This window comes from Lissotriton vulgaris, chromosome 9 (genome assembly GCF_964263255.1).
Source record: "Lissotriton vulgaris chromosome 9, aLisVul1.2, whole genome shotgun sequence".
NCBI classification, from domain to species: domain Eukaryota; kingdom Metazoa; phylum Chordata; class Amphibia; order Caudata; family Salamandridae; genus Lissotriton; species Lissotriton vulgaris.
The window spans coordinates 1242986533-1243003736 of NC_141697.1; the positions used below are offsets into that span (position 1 = coordinate 1242986533).

A 17204-nucleotide genomic window follows, 5' to 3' on the forward strand; every position below is an offset into this window, starting at 1 on the left:
AAAGAAATGGGAAGGAGAGGGGAGCCAGAGAGAGGGAAAGAAAAAATACTCTGAACGAAAAGGGGAAAATACACAGGTGGAGGAATTAGTGGAATTTAGGCTCTCTTGCAAGATCCTTCCGGCAGAGGTTGATGACGGCAAAAGTGTCCTGTGTCGATAGAGAGCGATGAATCATGAGCAAAAATTAAAAACATTTTTCACATCTGTCAGCAGGGTTCTGATATGGTGTGATTAGATAATTTACTATGCTAACTCCTTTCTTTGCATAATGGGAGCAAGGGGCTTATGCCTGACCCCACACACAGTAGCCTTCACCACATCGTGAACACATATTAAGTACCAATATTACAATTGTGATGGTTATTGTATAGTTTCTGTAAAATCGTTCATGCCTGAAATAAATAGGCCACATTGCTTTTCAGCCATTGTTTCAGTCAGTTGGTTTGTGTACTTTTATAGGTTTACATCAAAAGATTGAATACTGCTCGCCAGACACAAGGATTTCCAGCCATCGCTACATGGTGCAGGGATTATCACATTTTTCTACATTCCCATGAGGTTTCAAGACATTTAAACGTGGATTTTCGTTAATAATATTGTACGTGTTTCAGGATTTGTAGACATTCGTGGGGAAGCAGTGAGTGGCTTTTAGACTGTGTTACGTCAAGTGGCTGGTTATGGGGCCAAGCCATGACTGTTTTTTTTGCCTTTCTACCAGAGTTGGGCATTTCCAGTTTTTTTTACACTCCAGATTTTTTTTAGATTTGTTATTTTTAATCTGTATGTACACGAAGGAGGCTCAGCACTTAAAATTCTTGTAAATATGTCTTCTTTCACTCACACCATGTTGCGTTCTATTGGTTTGGTGCTTTTATTTGTATTTCTGTCACTCTTGACTCATAATAAGTTTTGCTTGCAGTATCAGCTTCTTGAGTCTGAGAATATGCTGATGTTAGGTAGTTATTTAGCACACACACCTAAAAATATCTCTATAACTTGAAATACTGCTAATATTTTTGTTCGCAAGGCCTCACTGAGAGACATAGATGAGACGCGTAGTTTGTCACCCTTATTTAAATGTGTATAGATGTTATCTCCAAAGAAACATACAAAGGGCTCCCTTCTGAGTGTGGTAATGTCTGCAGTGCTCTTTACTGAGAGGCACCATGGCGGAAGTGTGGTGGTTGCTCGTTGCCTACTGCAGAGAGATCATTAGAAAGGGGTTTAATCACACCTGTATGCCAGTATTTGTAATGTGCCTGGAATTATGCACTGGTGTTTAAAATACTCACTTTCTTTGCAGTTAACAGGGCAGTCTTGTCAATGGCGTCAAGTTGTTTCTAGTAAATGGTGGCGGGAGTCCGCATGGTGTGCCTGAATGGCATTACAAGACACCCCGATCACTGGTGCAATCCAGGGGTAGCGAAAGGCGTTCTACTGCTGTGTCTACGATAGAAAAGGACCCCAGATATGCCCTCTCTGGTGACCCTGGAGTCTTCTTCAGGCAGGATATATCTACAGGACCACTCATTTCAGTGTTGATTGGACCTCATGAGTAAACCAACTGTGTCCTTATCTGAACATATCTTTGGCTGTCCACCAGGACGTACTTATTGTGGACACCCAGCGGACTTTGCATTTTTACCAAACGTGAGAATGAGTGCAACTCACAGAGGAAGCTTGGGGCATATTATCAAGGGGGTTTATCTCCGCTTTTTTTGCTTTAAAAGCCAAGAAAGCGGAGATAAAATTATCTCCCTATTACCTAGCTGTCGCTAACACCAGTTAGCGACAGCTAGAAGGAGATAGCGATCATCTTGATGGACCTGATTTCAACCAACGCAGGTCGACAGATCACCCAAATATACCTGGGTGACTTCAACCTCCATTGGAACGATCTTAACGATGTGGTGGTAAATAGTCTTAAAAGCTTCCTCAGCGCCCTGGACCTCACACAATTATGCAACAGCCCGACCCACGAGAAAGGCTCTATCCTCGACCTTATCATCGCCAAAGAGGGCGCTACTCAACTTGAGACTATTCATCCCTGTGACTGGTCAGACCATCATATTGTTACATTTCACATCAATGAAAAAGTCAAACTCAATTCGGTTCAACCCACCAGACCTAAAGTCTGGAAAAGAGACCTGAAAAAACTCAATCCACTATCCTTACCCCCGAACAGTCGCGACCAAACTACTCCCCCCTACGGGCGTTACAGATGTCCAATCCCTGACTGACCACTATTTTAGCGCCGTGACCTCAATAATTAATGAGGCTGCTCCCATGCAGCTAAAAAGGATCTCCGCTAAAATCTCCAACCCATGGTACAACGGGAGTCTCAATGAAGATAGACGAGCCATGAGATTGGCGAGCGCACCTGGAGGACAGCTCCCTCTGCACTACACCTGAAAACCCTGAAGAAAAAGAGAAACGCCTACTTCAGGAAAATAAAGCGCTCAAAAGCAAACTTCTTCAGTCTCCAGCTCGACCAAGCAAAAAATCGCCCTAGAAAACTGTTTGAGTTAATCAGAACACAAGCCAAGGAACAACCCCAACCTCTCAGTACCATGCACGAAGCACCCTCCTGTGAAGACTTCGCCACTTTCTTTACTCAAAAAACTGACAACATAAAGAATGATCTCCGCGCTGACGCAAGACTCCACAACACACTCAACTGCATAACACCCACCGAACCTAAAAACAATGCAACATGGTCAACCTTTGAAACCTACTCCGAAGAAGAAATAGGCAAACTGCTCAACACCTTGAAACCTTCCAATCACCTCACGGATCCCCTCCCTGCTAACGCTGTCAAAGATTTCATCCCACTGCTCCTTCCTCTCTGGACTAAAATCATCAACAGCTCGCTCCAAGAAGGAACCATCCCTGACTCCCTCAAAGTTGGACAAGTCACACCTTTGCTAAAGAAACCTACTGCCGACCCATCCGACCTAAACAACTACCGTCCCATTACCAATATTCCCACTCTCGCCAAATTATTGGAAAAATGCGCTCAACTACAACTGACTAAACATATCGACCTGTTTGATCTCCTCAACCCGCATCAATCAGGCTTCCGAGCAGGACACAGCACTGAAACTGCTATGACTCACATAATTGACGACGCCCTTCAAATCCTAGATCAAGGTGATACCTGCCTCCTCATCCTGCTTGATCTCTCTTCGGCATTCGACACTGTCAAATATGAGAAGTTACTCGATCTTTTGAGCACAAGAATGGGTCTTTCTGGGACTGTTCTCAAGTAGTGCACCTCCTTTTTACACAACAGGTCGCAGAAATTCAAGAGTAACAACCTGATGTCCTCTCCAATACCTGTGTCGTTAGGCGTCCCCCAAGGATCCTCCCTATCACCAACCCTGTTCAACCTAGTTATGGAACCTCTCACCACCTTGCTTCAAGCATCCAATGTACTTTTTCACATGTACGCAGGTGACACCCAACTATATCTCAAATTACAATCCCCCAACGACATTTTACAACTGAACTCTACGATCAGAAGCACCCAATCCTGGCCTGCTGATAATCATCTCAAACTCAATGCTCTGAAAACAGAATTCCTGCTGATCACACCTCCCGCGAAGATCCCCATCATGCAAACCTGGCTTAAACAGTTAACTGCACTCAATGTCCAATCCATCATAGTGGACTCAGCGAAATCTTTAGGCATAACCCTCGACTCCAACCTTAACATGCAGCATCATATCAGCAAGGCTACTAAGGGAGCGAACTTCCAAATCAATACACTGAGGAAACTTAAACCCTTCCTACCAGCCAAAGACTTCCAAACTGCAGTTCAAGCTCTAGTAATCCCGCGAATTGAATACGGCAGCACCGCCCTCTGCGGTCTCCCGTTAACCAGCATTGCACCCCTAAGAGCCTCTCTAGACGCTGCAGCCAGACTCATCACTGGATCAAAAAAACACTCGCACATCACCCCTGATCTGAAAACACAGGACTGGCTGCCTTTTGAAGCCAGAATACATCTGAAAATCGCCTGCATGACACACAAGGCTCTACATCGGAGCTCCCCCAGATACCTCACTCAGAAGCTGTCAATCTCTGGCGGCTCTAGAAACACTAGAGGCACAGACAATCTTCTGCTAAAACCTCGAAGATTCCGGAAGGTAAAAACCTATAAACGCTCTTTCTCAGGAATGGCACCCAGGATCTGGAACTCACTCCCTCCTGAAACCAGGCTCATCTCCTCCTGCACACTCTTTAAGAAAGAAGTAAAAGCTATTTTTATGGCCAAATACACTTGACCTATTAACGTGGATTTGGACAGACCCTACTCCGACCTGTATTACTTTGTTCGAACTTTATGACTATGTATCTCACCTGTATTATTGACGCTACTGACTATCTATGCACACATTTAACTGTTATATTTGTATTATTGATGTGCTGTTCTACTTATGTGTAACCCCACTCTCTTGCTGGCATTCCCAGCCGTGTAAAGCGCTCTGATATCTGCAAAGATCTTGTTCGCGCTATATAAAACTTTCAAAATAAAATAAATAAAATAAAATAAATCTTGGGCCCCACTTTGCATGTCAGTGATATTTATCACTAATGACATGCAAAGTGGGCGTGCCAAGATGTTAGCGACTGGAAACAGTCGCTAACATCGCTATCTCCTATTACCAACTTTTGGAGATATTCGCGCTAAGCGCGAATATCTCCAAAAGCTAACACCTGCCCTGAGCAGTTCTTAGCCATGTTATCCAATGGGAGGTGGATAACATGGCTAAGAGCATTAGCTCGGTAATGCATGAATATCGCAGACTTTTCAGCGATATTCATGCATTGCGGCCGATTTTTATCGCATTTGCGATAAACCTTGGTAATACCAAGGTTTATTTGCGGTAAAAATCGCCGCAGCTCTGCGGTAAATGTCTGTCTCTAACCAAGCAATAGCGCCAAAGATGCAACATGTTTTCCTCGATCGCATTAATGCGATGGAATTAAAGTAGTGAGTACGAAAATACTAGACGCAACTTTATTTCTGGTTCCCGCGCAAATGTACTGCACATTGAAAACTTTATAGTGTGAGGAGTGACAGTTACAAAATAAAGTAAACCAGGAGAGAGGGGCTAGAAGGGAGGGGCGAGGATCAGCGCTTGTGTTTTGAGCCGATCCTTGTTAGTTTGCAAGCAATTAACGAGGATCATCTGAAAACACAAGCGCTATTCACCCAAACACACCCCCTTTTCCCCCGTTAAGAATTGTTATATTGGTGGACTGCTTTCCTTACCCAAGCCCTGGAGAAGTTCATGGATCCAGTCCGGCTTCATTCAAAACTGCAGCACTGAAACAGCCCTGCTGCAAGTGATTGATGACACGCTGCGGATACTCCATTCCGGGGGGGGGGGGGGTCTTGTCTTCTTATTCTCCTTGACCTTTCTGCAGCCTTTGACACTGTCAATCACAACACCCTCCTCAACACTCTTCAACAGAGAATGGGCATGAAAGCCACTGTGCTTAAATGGTTTGCTTCCTTCCTCTCTGATAGATTCCAAATGATCAAAATAGAGAACAGTCTTTCGTCTTCATTGGCGGTAGGTCAAGGAATCCCTCAATGTTCAATCCTTGCACCCACTTTGTTCAATATCTATTTAGAACCATTGGGAAAGTAAGTAAATCTGGGGTCAACTATCATCTCTACGCAGACGACACTCAAATCTTCCTCAAGGTTGCCTTCACTCACAATCTCTCCTTCCTAAGCTCTACTCTCGACTCCATTCAAAACTGGATGTCAACTCATCAACTGATTCTCAATCCCTCCAAAACTGAACTCCTCCTCCTCTCCTCCTCACTTTCTCCTCCCCCGGTTCAATCATGGATGGATCAGTCGAATCTACTTAACAATAAACCCATCATTGTCGACAGCGCAAAATCCCTTGGTGTCATACTCGACACAAAACTCAATCTACTCTCCCATATCAATTCCATTGCAAAGCCTGCTCGATACCAACTGCGCCTTCTTTGGGGGATTCGTCGCTTCTTCCCTGAGCAAGACCTCAAAACCCTGGTCCAATCGCTGGTTCTCTCCAGACTGGACTACTGCAATTCTCTTCTTACTGGCCTCCCCAAATCCCACCTGTCCCCCCTTAAGTCTGTTCTCCATTCAGCAGCTTTTATGGGGCCAAAAGAAGCGACCACATCACACCGATGTTATCCACCCTCCGCTGGCTTCCCATCGAGGCTAGAGCTATCTACAAGACCGCTTGTATCACCCACAAAGCCTTGCACTCCTCCTCTCCTCGCTACCTGGCGAATAAACTGAAACTCTCCGAAAGCTCTAGACCATCACGAAATGCGGAAAATCTACTGCTTGAACCTCCCACTTTCAAGAAGGAAAGAACAATGGCCCAATCCTTTTCAGGCAACGCAGTGAGAATATGGAAGTCACTTCCGCCTCAGCTCCGGACCACCACCTCCTCCCAGGCCTTCGAAACTGACCTCAAAGCTCGCCTCCTTCAAAGACACCTCCAAACTTAATTGACGTGTAGGGCTCTATGTGCCAGAGTAAGAGTTTTAAATTGCGCTCTCTGAGCCACAGGCAGCCAATGCAAATCGCGAAAATGCTGTTTTACGCTAGATCTTGCAGAGATGTTGAACAGAAGTCTAGCCGCGGCATTCTGCATGGTCAGTAGTTTTTTTGTAAATATCCAGGAATACCCATATACAGAGCAATGGCATAATCGATACAGGAGAGAATGGGAGCACGAACAACCTTTTCGTTGGCCGGCCTTGGAAGCAAGGGGAAGAACCTTCTTAATGACTTGAGGGTGCCAAAGCAAACTCCAGTGAGTTTCTTAATTTGCACCCCAAACCGCAGGTCCTCACAAAACCAGACCCCCAAGTTCTTTGCTGGAGCACCCTCTGAAGTAGGCCGAGGGAAGTCTGGAGGCCATAGAGTTTCTCTGAAGGTGGGTGGAAACTGACCATATAGAAGGACCTCGGACTTGTCCTCGTTGCATTTCAGTTGGGCATGGGCCAACCACTTAGACACTGACGAGAGACCATTCTGGGCAATTTCTGTCGACGGGTCGGAGTCCTTCCAGGTAAATAGGAGCTGGGTGTCACCAGTATATGCGATTATTTTTGCACCCAGTTTCTCCGCCAGAAAAATCAGAGGAGTCAAATAGATATTAAAGAGCAGAGGGCTCAAAGTAGAGCCCTGAGGGACTCCAGTGGACATATTCTTGCCAGTCGATGAAAAAGGAGGCATCCTAACCTGCTGGGTTCGCTCTTCCAAAAAGGATTTCATCCAGTCCCAGGCGGAGCTAGCGATGCCAATATTTGAGAGGCGGGCAAGAAGTAATTGGTGGGGCACCGTACCGAAGGCCACGGAACCAAATGCCAGAGGGGTGCCGAAAGTTTCATCTGCTCAACAAACCAGAACTGAAATACTTTACTCTCACTAAAATTGTGAGTTCAGTAATTCTACTAATATTGAATTTAAAACAGTGTTGAATAAATAGGGATGGCAGGCAAAGAAGAACAATGCCAGCAAAACTGCAGGGACTATCAAGAGTTTACAGGTAGCTTGAAAAACAAGACCCGCGGCCGCGAGACGCGCTCTGGAGGCCCGCGAGCGATGCGAGGAATGCGCGTTACTGTGCGCCTCTGATCATGTAATTGAGAACGTGTCAACAAAGTTCTAGGTTTTTAAATGATGGCTTGAGTCAGCCGCGGGTATTCTCTGCCGAGTAGGTTAGAAACACAACACACTCCAGTATATTATGCTGTTGTGCAATACAGTGATCGAAACAGTCCTGGTTGAATCAAAGCCTCTAAGAAGATTGCAAGAGCATACCAACAGTTACAAAATGGAGTGTCGCAGCGGTGCCGATTTGAGCAAGATGTATTTGCATAACATGTACATTAGGACTCTGGGCGCAGGCAGGTTTACAAGGTACAATAAAATAATTAACTCCAGTAAATCTGTTCTTATAAATGCATATCACTTAACCATTGGTTAAACGGCTAAAAGAAATCCTTCAAGCAGCACGTATAAACAAGCATTGGCCGTGAAAGTGACGCGGTCGCAAAAGTGAAAGTGATCTCATGCTTAATGAGGAAGAGGGGGGGGGGGGTTGTGCATGACAAGAGAGTTAATGAGCCATGACGAGCAGATGGCGGCTGTGCGCGTGCATCCACGCGTAACCGCAAGCTTGAGGCCAGCAAGAGTATGGAAAAAGCAAAAATGAGGAGAAATAATGCATATCTCCTCATTTCGCCAACTCAGGACCAGTTTTTTCCTGGTCTTATTTTTGGCGCTGCCTCCTATGTGCGCCATTCTTGCACATAGGGGCAGCGTCAAAATGAATGGGTGTTGCGGTGGAACGCCCACCGCAACACCCACTGCCCCACCCCTTTTATGCTAATCACAAAGTGAAAGGGGGCCTTATGTACAAGGCAGTGCTAAGCCACGTTAAGTGGCTTAATGCTGTTTTGTACATAAGGCGCAGCCCCTATCGCAACCACAACGTGGGTAAAAGTGACATGGTGGTGATAGGGGATTGTACATATGCCCCCTAGTCCCCAAAGAACCTCATGAACAACTACAGCGTAAGGTAACTGTAGTTGGCTGGTGCTCCTCACCTAAAGAAAACAGAAGTGAGGGTCCGGAGCGCCACCAATGAGGAGCCAGAATATGCAAGTGATGCAAGAGTGACCCAATTAAAGCAGAAGGTGGGTTTACACTCTATATTAGAGAGATGACAGCAGGTCTTGCAGACAGCGCATGCGCACTGGTGCTCGACCTTAAAAGTTGGCATGCTGTCATCCCTTGGTATCTATAAAAACAAGCATTTTCAATGCAATCGGTCTCGCCTTTGGGACCTTATATGTATTTAGCTGTGCAGCACATTAGCCTGGGGGCTGAACCATCTACTGTTCTTTAACATGGAGGGAAAGTAAGCATCAAACTGCGTGTCACGCCAGGTATGGGAACACATGGAGAGAAATATTGCCTTACAGCGGGAAATGGTATGGTCCAAACCTCTGTTTTTAAAATAAAATCAGGGCCTTCGGTGGTCATATCACTGAAAATACAAGATTTGAAAAAAATATTGTCTACGGGTGCTCGTGGAAGACATTTCTATGGACTGGAATCTAGAAAATGCTAAAGTGATTCTGGCATTTTACTGACCTCTACTGGTCGTGTTCGATCAAGAAAGTTCAATAGAGGCAGGTAAACAAACAAAAAAAGTCCCTAAGTGAAAGCAGACAAGTCCTAGAGCTGATCTCCAGAGTCCACAAAGTACATACACATATAAGTATATACTAAAGTATATACAAGCCGTCTCGAATGCTCGACCTAAAACCATGCTTCAGTCCCCATCTGTAATGTATGCATTGTTTCAGTCCCCGCCTGTAATGTATGCATTGTTTCAGACTGTATGCATTGTTTCAGTCCCCGCCTGTAATGTATGCATTGTTTCAGTCCCCGCCTGTAATGTATGCATTGTTTCAGACTGTATACATTGCTTCAGTCCCCGCCTGTAATGTATGCATTGTTTCAGTCCCCGCCTGTAATGTATGCATTGTTTCATTCCCTATCTGTAATGTATGCATTGTTTCAGTCCCCTTCTGTAATGTATGCATTGTTTCAGTCCCCTCCTGTAATGTATGCATTGTTTCAGTCCCCTCCTGTAATGTTTGCATTGTTTCAGTCCCCTCCTGTAATGTTTGCATTGTTTCAACCCCCTCCTGTAATGTTTGCATTGTTTACGTCCCCTCCTGTAATGTTTGCATTGTTTCAATCCCCTCCTGTAATGTATGCATTGTTTCAGTCCCCATCTGTAATGTATGCATTGTTTACGTCCCCTCCTGTAATGTTTGCATTGTTTCAATCCCCTCCTGTAATGTATGCATTGTTTCAGTCCCCATCTGTAATGTATGCATTGTTTCATTCCCTATCTGTAATGTATGCATTGTTTCAGTCCCCTTCTGTAATGTATGCATTGTTTCAGTTCCATCTGTAATGTATGCATTGTTTCAGTCCCCATCTGTAATGTATGCATTGTTTCAGTCCCCATCTGTAATGTTTGCATTGTTTCAATCCCCTCCTGTAATGTTTGCATTGTTTCAGTTCCCTCCTGTAATGTATGCATTGTTTCAGTCCCCATCTGTAATGTATGCATTGTTTCAGTCCCATCTGTAATGTATGCATTGTTTCAGTCTCCATCTGTAATGTATGCATTGTTTCAGTCCCCGTCTGTAATGTATGCATTGTTTAAGTCCCCGCCTGTAATGTATGCATTGTTTCAGTCTCCATCTGTAATGTATTCATAGTTTACGTCCCCATCTGTAATGTTTGCATTGTTTCAGTCTCCATCTGTAATGTTTGCATTGTTTACGTCCCCATCTGTAATGTATGCATTGTTTCAGTCCCCATCTGTAATGTTTGCATTGTTTCAGTCCCCATCTGTAATGTTTGCATTGTTTCAGTCCCCTCCTGTAATGTATGCATTGTTTCAGTCCCCATCTGTAATGTATGCATTGTTTCAGTCCCCATCTGTAATGTTTGCATTGTTTCAGTCTCCATCTGTAATGTTTGCATTGTTTATGTCCCCATCTGTAATGTATGCATTGTTTCAGTCCCCATCTGTAATGTTTGCATTGTTTCAGTCTCCATCTGTAATGTATGCATTGTTTACGTCCCCATCTGTAATGTTTGCATTGTTTCAGTCCTCATCTGTAATGTATGCATTGTTTCAGTCCCATCTGTAATGTATGCATTGTTTCAGTCCTCATCTGTAATGTATGCATTGTTTACGTCCCCTCCTGTAATGTTTGCATTGTTTCAGTCCCTCCTGTAATGTATGCATTGTTTCAGTCTCCATCTGTAATGTATGCATTGGTTCAGTCTCCATCTGTAATGTATGCATTGTTTCAGTCCCCATCTGTAATGTTTGCATTGTTTCAGTCTCCATCTGTAATGTTTGCATTGTTTACGTCCCCATCTGTAATGTATGCATTGTTTCAGTCCCATCTGTAATGTATGCATTGTTTCAGTCCTCATCTGTAATGTATGCATTGTTTACGTCCCCTCCTGTAATGTTTGCATTGTTTCAGTCCCTCCTGTAATGTATGCATTGTTTCAGTCCCCATCTGTAATGTATGCATTGTTTCAGTCTCCATCTGTAATGTATGCATTGTTTCAGTCCCCTCCTGTAATGTATGAATTGTTTCAGTCCCCATCTGTAATGTTTGCATTGTTTACGCCCCCATCTGTAATGTATGCATTGTTTCAGTCTCCATCTGTAATGTTTGCATTGTTTCAGTCCCCATCTGTAATGTATTCATTGTTTCAGTCCCCTCCTGTAATGTATGCATTGTTTCAGTCCCCTCCTGTAATGTATGCATTGTTTCAGTCCCCATCTGTAATGTATGCATTGTTTCAGTCCCCTCCTGTAATGTATGCATTGTTTCAGTCTCTTCCTGGAATGTATGCAATAATGTTTCAGTCCCCGCCTGTAATGTATGCATTGTTTACGTCCCTTCCGGTAATGTATGCATTGTTTCAGTCCCCTCCTGTAATGTATGCATTGTGTCAGCCCCTATCTGTAATGTATGCATTGTTTCAGTCCCCTCCTGTAATGTATGCATTGTTTCAGTCCCCTCCTGTAATGTATGCATTGTTTCAGTCCCTTCCTGTAATGTATGCAATGTTTCAGTCTCCATCTGTAATGTATGCATTGTTTCAGTCTCCATCTGTAATGTATGCATTGTTTCAGTCCCCTCCTGTAATGTATGCATTGTTTCAGTCCCCATCTGTAATGTTTGCATTGTTTCAGTCCCCATCTGTAATGTTTGCATTGTTTACGTCCCCATCTGTAATGTATGAATTGTTTCAGTCCCCATCTGTAATGTTTGCATTGTTTACGTCCCCATCTGTAATGTATGCATTGTTTCAGTCTCTATCTATAATGTATGCATTGTTTCAGTCTCCATCTGTAATGTATGCATTGTTTCAGTCCCTATCTGTAATGTATGCATTGTTTCAGTCTCCATCTGTAATGTTTGCATTGTTTCAGTCCCCATCTGTAATGTATTCATTGTTTCATTCCCCTCCTGTAATGTATGCATTGTTTCAGTCCCCTCCTGTAATGTATGCATTGTTTCAGTCCCCATCTGTAATGTATGCATTGTTTCAGTCCCCTCCTGTAATGTATGCATTGTTTCAGTCCCTTCCTGTAATGTATGCAATGATGTTTCAGGCCCCCCCCTGTAATGTATGCATTGTTTACGTCCCTTCCTGTAATGTATGCATTGTTTCAGTCTCCTCCTGTAATGTATGCATTGTTTCAGTCCCCTCCTGTAATGTATGCATTGTTTCAGTCCCTTCCTGTAATGTATGCAATGTTTCAGTCTCCATCTGTAATGTTTGCATTGTTTACGTCCCCATCTGTAATGTATACATTGTTTCAGTCCCTTCCTGTAATGTATGCAATGATGTTTCAGTCCCCGCCTGTAATGTATGCATTGTTCACGTCCCTTCCTGTAATGTATGCATTGTTTCAGTCCCCTCCTGTAATGTATGCATTGTTTCAGTCCCTTCCTGTAATGTATGCAATGATGTTTCAGTCCCCTCCTGTAATGTATGCATTGTTTACGTCCCTTCCTGTAATGTATGCATTGTTTCAGTCCCCTCCTGTAATGTATGCATTGTTTCAGTCCCCTCCTGTAATGTATGCATTGTTTCAGTCCCTATCTGTAATGTATGCATTGTTTCAGTCCCCTCCTGTAATGTATGCATTGTTTCAGTCCCCTCCTGTAATGTATGCATTGTTTCAGTCCCCTCCTGTAATGTATGCATTGTTTCAGTCCCTATCTGTAATGTATGCATTGTTTCAGTCCCCTCCTGTAATGTATGCATTGTTTCAGTCCCTATCTGTAATGTATGCATTGTTTCAGTCCCCTCCTGTAATGTATGCATTGGTTCAGTCCCCTCCTGTAATGTATGCATTGTTTCAGTCCCCTCCTGTAATGTATGCATTGTTTCAGTCCCTATCTCTAATGTATGCATTGTTTCAGTCCCCTCCTGTAATGTATGCATTGTTTCAGTCCTTTCCTGTAATGTATGCAATGATGTTTCAGTCTCCGCCTGTAATGTATGCATTGTTTACGTCCCTTCCTGTAATGTATGCATTGTTTCAGTCCCCTCCTGTAATGTATGCATTGTTTCAGTCCCCTCCTGTAATGTATGCATTGTTTCAGTCCCTATCTGTAATGTATGCATTGTTTCAGTCTCCATCTGTAATGTATGCATTGTTTCAGTCTCCATCTGTAATGTATGCATTGTTTCAGTCCCCTCCTGTAATGTATGCAATGTTTCAGTCTCCATCTGTAATGTATGCATTGTTTCAGTCCCCACCTGTAATGTATGCATTGTTTCAGTCCCCTCCTGTAATGTATGCATTGTTTCAGTCCCCTCCTGTAATGTATGCATTGTTTCAGTCCCTATCTGTAATGTATGCATTGTTTCAGTCTCCTCCTGTAATGTATGCATTGTTTCAGTCCCCTCCTGTAATGTATGCATTGTTTCAGTCCCTATCTGTAATGTATGCATTGTTTCAGTCCCTATCTGTAATGTATGCATTGTTTCAGTCCCCTCCTGTAATGTATGCATTGTTTCAGTCCCTTCCTGTAATGTATGCATTGTTTCAGTCCTTTCCTGTATTGTATGCATTGTTTACGTCCCTTCCTGTAATGTATGCATTGTTTCAGTCCCTTCCTGTATTGTATGCATTGTTTACATCCCTTCCTGTAATGTATGCATTGTTTACGTCCCTTCCTGTAATGTATGCATTGTTTCAGTCCTTTCCTGTATTGTATGCATTGTTTACGTCCTTCCTGTAATGTATGCATTGTTTCAGTCCCTTCCTGTATTGTATGCATTGTTTACATCCCTTCCTGTAATGTATGCATTGTTTACGTCCCTTCCTGTAATGTATGCATTGTTTCAGTCCCTTCCTGTATTGTATGCATTGTTTACGTCCCCTCCTGTAATGTATGCATTGTTTCAGTCCCTTCCTGTATTGTATGCATTGTTTACATCCCTTCCTGTAATGTATGCATTGTTTACGTCCCTTCCTGTAATGTATGCATTGTTTACGTCCCTTCCTGTAATGTATGCATTGTTTCAGTCCTTTCCTGTATTGTATGCATTGTTTCAGTCCCCTCCTGTAATGTATGCATTGTTTCAGTCCCTTCCTGTATTGTATGCATTGTTTACATCCCTTCCTGTAATGTATGCATTGTTTACGTCCTTTCCTGTATTGTATGCATTGTTTACGTCCCCTCCTGTGATGTATGCATTGTTTACGTCCCTTCCTGTAATGTATGCATTGTTTCAGTCCCTTCCTGTATTGTATGCATTGTTTACGTCCCTTCCTGTAATGTATGCATTGTTTCAGTGCTGTGTACAGCGCACTCTGTCCATCGTCAGCTTTAGCAACCACCCCCACAAAGATTCAGTTCAGATTCCCAGATGGTGTTGAAACAGCCCTTTGCAGTGGAGCAGGTGGGTATCTGCCTGCGGGGAGGGGGGTGTGGGGGGGGAGGGTATTTAAGGCCCCCACATCCCTGAGCAGGCGTCAGACAGCGTCAGACAGCAGGCAACGAGGGCCTCGAAGTTGAATGCATTCTTATGTCTACAGATGCAAGAAGGAGACACTCTACGCTGAGCCCGAACAAAACAACCCCTGTAAATACCTGTCAGCCCTTGAAGTGCGGAGGTAGCGCGGCTCTGGACGAGGCAAAGGTTTATCGAAGGGGAGGCCTGAGAGGTGCTTCCATCCGGGCATCAGAGGCGGCTTCTGTTGCTTCGCCTGGAAGTTGAAGCCAAGAAGGGCGAATCCCACAATCCGTGCGAGCTGTGAATCCCTCACGGCCTGTGGTGTCAGCCGCTCGCCGCTCGGCCTGGCAGTGCCCTCCCCATCCCTCTGTGAGCCTTGGACCGGGGGCCCTGGTCCCTGCTTTCACGAAGCCGGAGACACGTCACTAGCTAAAGACACCCTAAGACGCCCTGAAACCGCCGCACTTAGATATCGTGGGCAGATATAGGCCGTTTCTGTCATTAACACACACAGCAATATCTCTTCCTGGACTGGTTTAGAGTGAACTTGTCTGTTCCGCGAAGTACCCACGTGCCTGTAATATCTTTATGAGGCCACTCATTAAACTCATGAACGCCCAAAGAGAAACATGTCAGCTATGCTGATGCGCAGAACGGACCCAGTCAATTAAAGCAGCAGGCAGGCTGGTCGGGACGCCTCACAGCCTCCACGGCCTCCACAGCCTCCACAGCCTCACAGCCTCCCCAGCCTCCACAGCCTCACATCCTCCTCAGCCTCACAGCCTCCACGGCCTCCACAGCCTCCACAGCCTCACAGCCTCCACATCCTCACAGCCTCCCCAGCCTCCACAGCCTCACAGCCTCCACAGCCTCACAGCCTCCACGGCCTCCACAGCCTCCACGGCCTCCACAGCCTCACAGCCTCCACAGCCTCCAAAGCCTCACAGCCTCCACAGCCTCCAAAGCCTCCACAGCCTCCACAGCCTCACAGCCTCACAGCCTCCACAGCCTCCACAGCTTTTACAGCCCCACAGCCTCCACAGCCTCCACAGCCTCACAGCCTCCACAGCCTCCACAGCCTCACGGCCTCCACAGCCTCCACAGCCTCACAGCCTCCACAGCCTCCACAGCTTCCACAGCCTCACAGCCTCCACAGCCTCTGCAGCCTCACAGCCTCCAAAGCCTCACAGCCTCCACAGCCTCGACAGCCTCACAGCCTCCTCAGCCTCACAGCCTCCACAGCCTTCACAACCTCACAGCCTCCTCAGCCTCAGAGCCTCCTCAGCCTCCTCAGCCTCAGAGCCTCCTCAGCCTCCACAGCCTCCTCAGCCTCAGAGCCTCCACAGCCTCCTCAGCCTCAGAGCCTCCACAGCCTCCTCAGCCTCAGAGCCTCCACAGCCTCACAGCCTCCTCAGTCTCACAGCCTCCTCAGCCTCCGCAGCCTCCTCAGCCTCAGAGCATCCACAGCCTCACAGCCTCCACAGCCTCACAGCCTCCTCAGTCTCACAGCCTCCTAAGCCTCCAAAGCCTCCACAGCCCCACAGCCTCCTCAGCCTCACAGCCTCCACAGCCTCCACAGCCTCACACCCTCCACAGCCTCCACAGCCTCACAGCCTCAACGCCTCCACAGCCTCCACAGTCTCACAGCCTCACAGCCTCCACAGCCTCAGAGCCTCCACAGCCTCACAGCCTCCACAGCCTCCTCAGCCTTCACAGCCTCCACAGCCTCCACAGCCTCCCCAGCCTCCTCAGCCTCCACAGCATCACAGCCTCCACAGCCTCACAGCCTCCACAGCCTCCACAGCCTCCTCAGCCTCCTCAGCCTCCACAGCCTCCACAGTTCCACAGCCTCCTCAGCCTCCACAGCCTCCACAGCCTCACAGCCTCCACAGCCTCCACAGCCTCACAGCCTCAACGCCTCCACAGCCTCCACAGTCTCACAGCCTCACAGCCTCCACAGCCTCAGAGCCTCCACAGCCTCACAGCCTCCACAGCCTCCTCAGCCTTTACAGCCTCCACAGCCTCCACAGCCTCCCCAGCCTCCTCAGCCTCCACAGCATCACAGCCTCCACAGCCTCACTGCCTCCACAGCCTCCACAGCCTCCTCAGCCTCCTCAGCCTCCTCTGCCTCCACAGCATCACAGCCTCCACAGCCTCACAGCATCCACAGCCTCCACAGCCTCCTCAGCCTCCTCAGCCTCCACAGCCTCCACAGTTCCACAGCCTCCTCAGCCTCACAGCCTCCTCAGCCTCAAAGCCTGCTGGAGCCCCAGATGTGCCCCAAAGAGATGCCTTCCACTCACTGATCTCCATTGAAAGACCCTAAAAGACAAGACGGGGGGGAGGGGGTCTCCATGTTTAGAGCGGCTCAGTTATGGAATGATTTACCAGCTGCCCTGAGATCTCACTCTCACTCATCGCACTTACGGAAACCCTCGAAGACCCGGCTCTCTCCCGCTTAATCTATTATCCCCGAGCTTGCCCTGGCAATCGCAGCTTGCTTTTTTTCTAGATTTAGGCCTAGCGACAGAAAACCTAAATGGTGACAGTGTGCACTATAAATGGAATGAATAAATAAATCCAACGC

The 17204-nt window shown here is 46.1% G+C and overlaps 1 protein-coding gene across 1 annotated transcript in view; it reads right to left on the reverse strand.

Moving 5' to 3' along the window:
• LOC147693175 (NXPE family member 1-like) overlaps positions 1-15135 on the reverse strand; it is a 350691-nt gene extending 335556 nt beyond the window's left edge. The window contains exon 1 of the mRNA XM_086939422.1: positions 14755-15135. The gene's annotated coding sequence lies outside the window, so the exon portion shown is untranslated. The remainder of the gene's footprint in view (positions 1-14754) is intronic.
• Positions 15136-17204: the final 2069 nt, after the last annotated feature.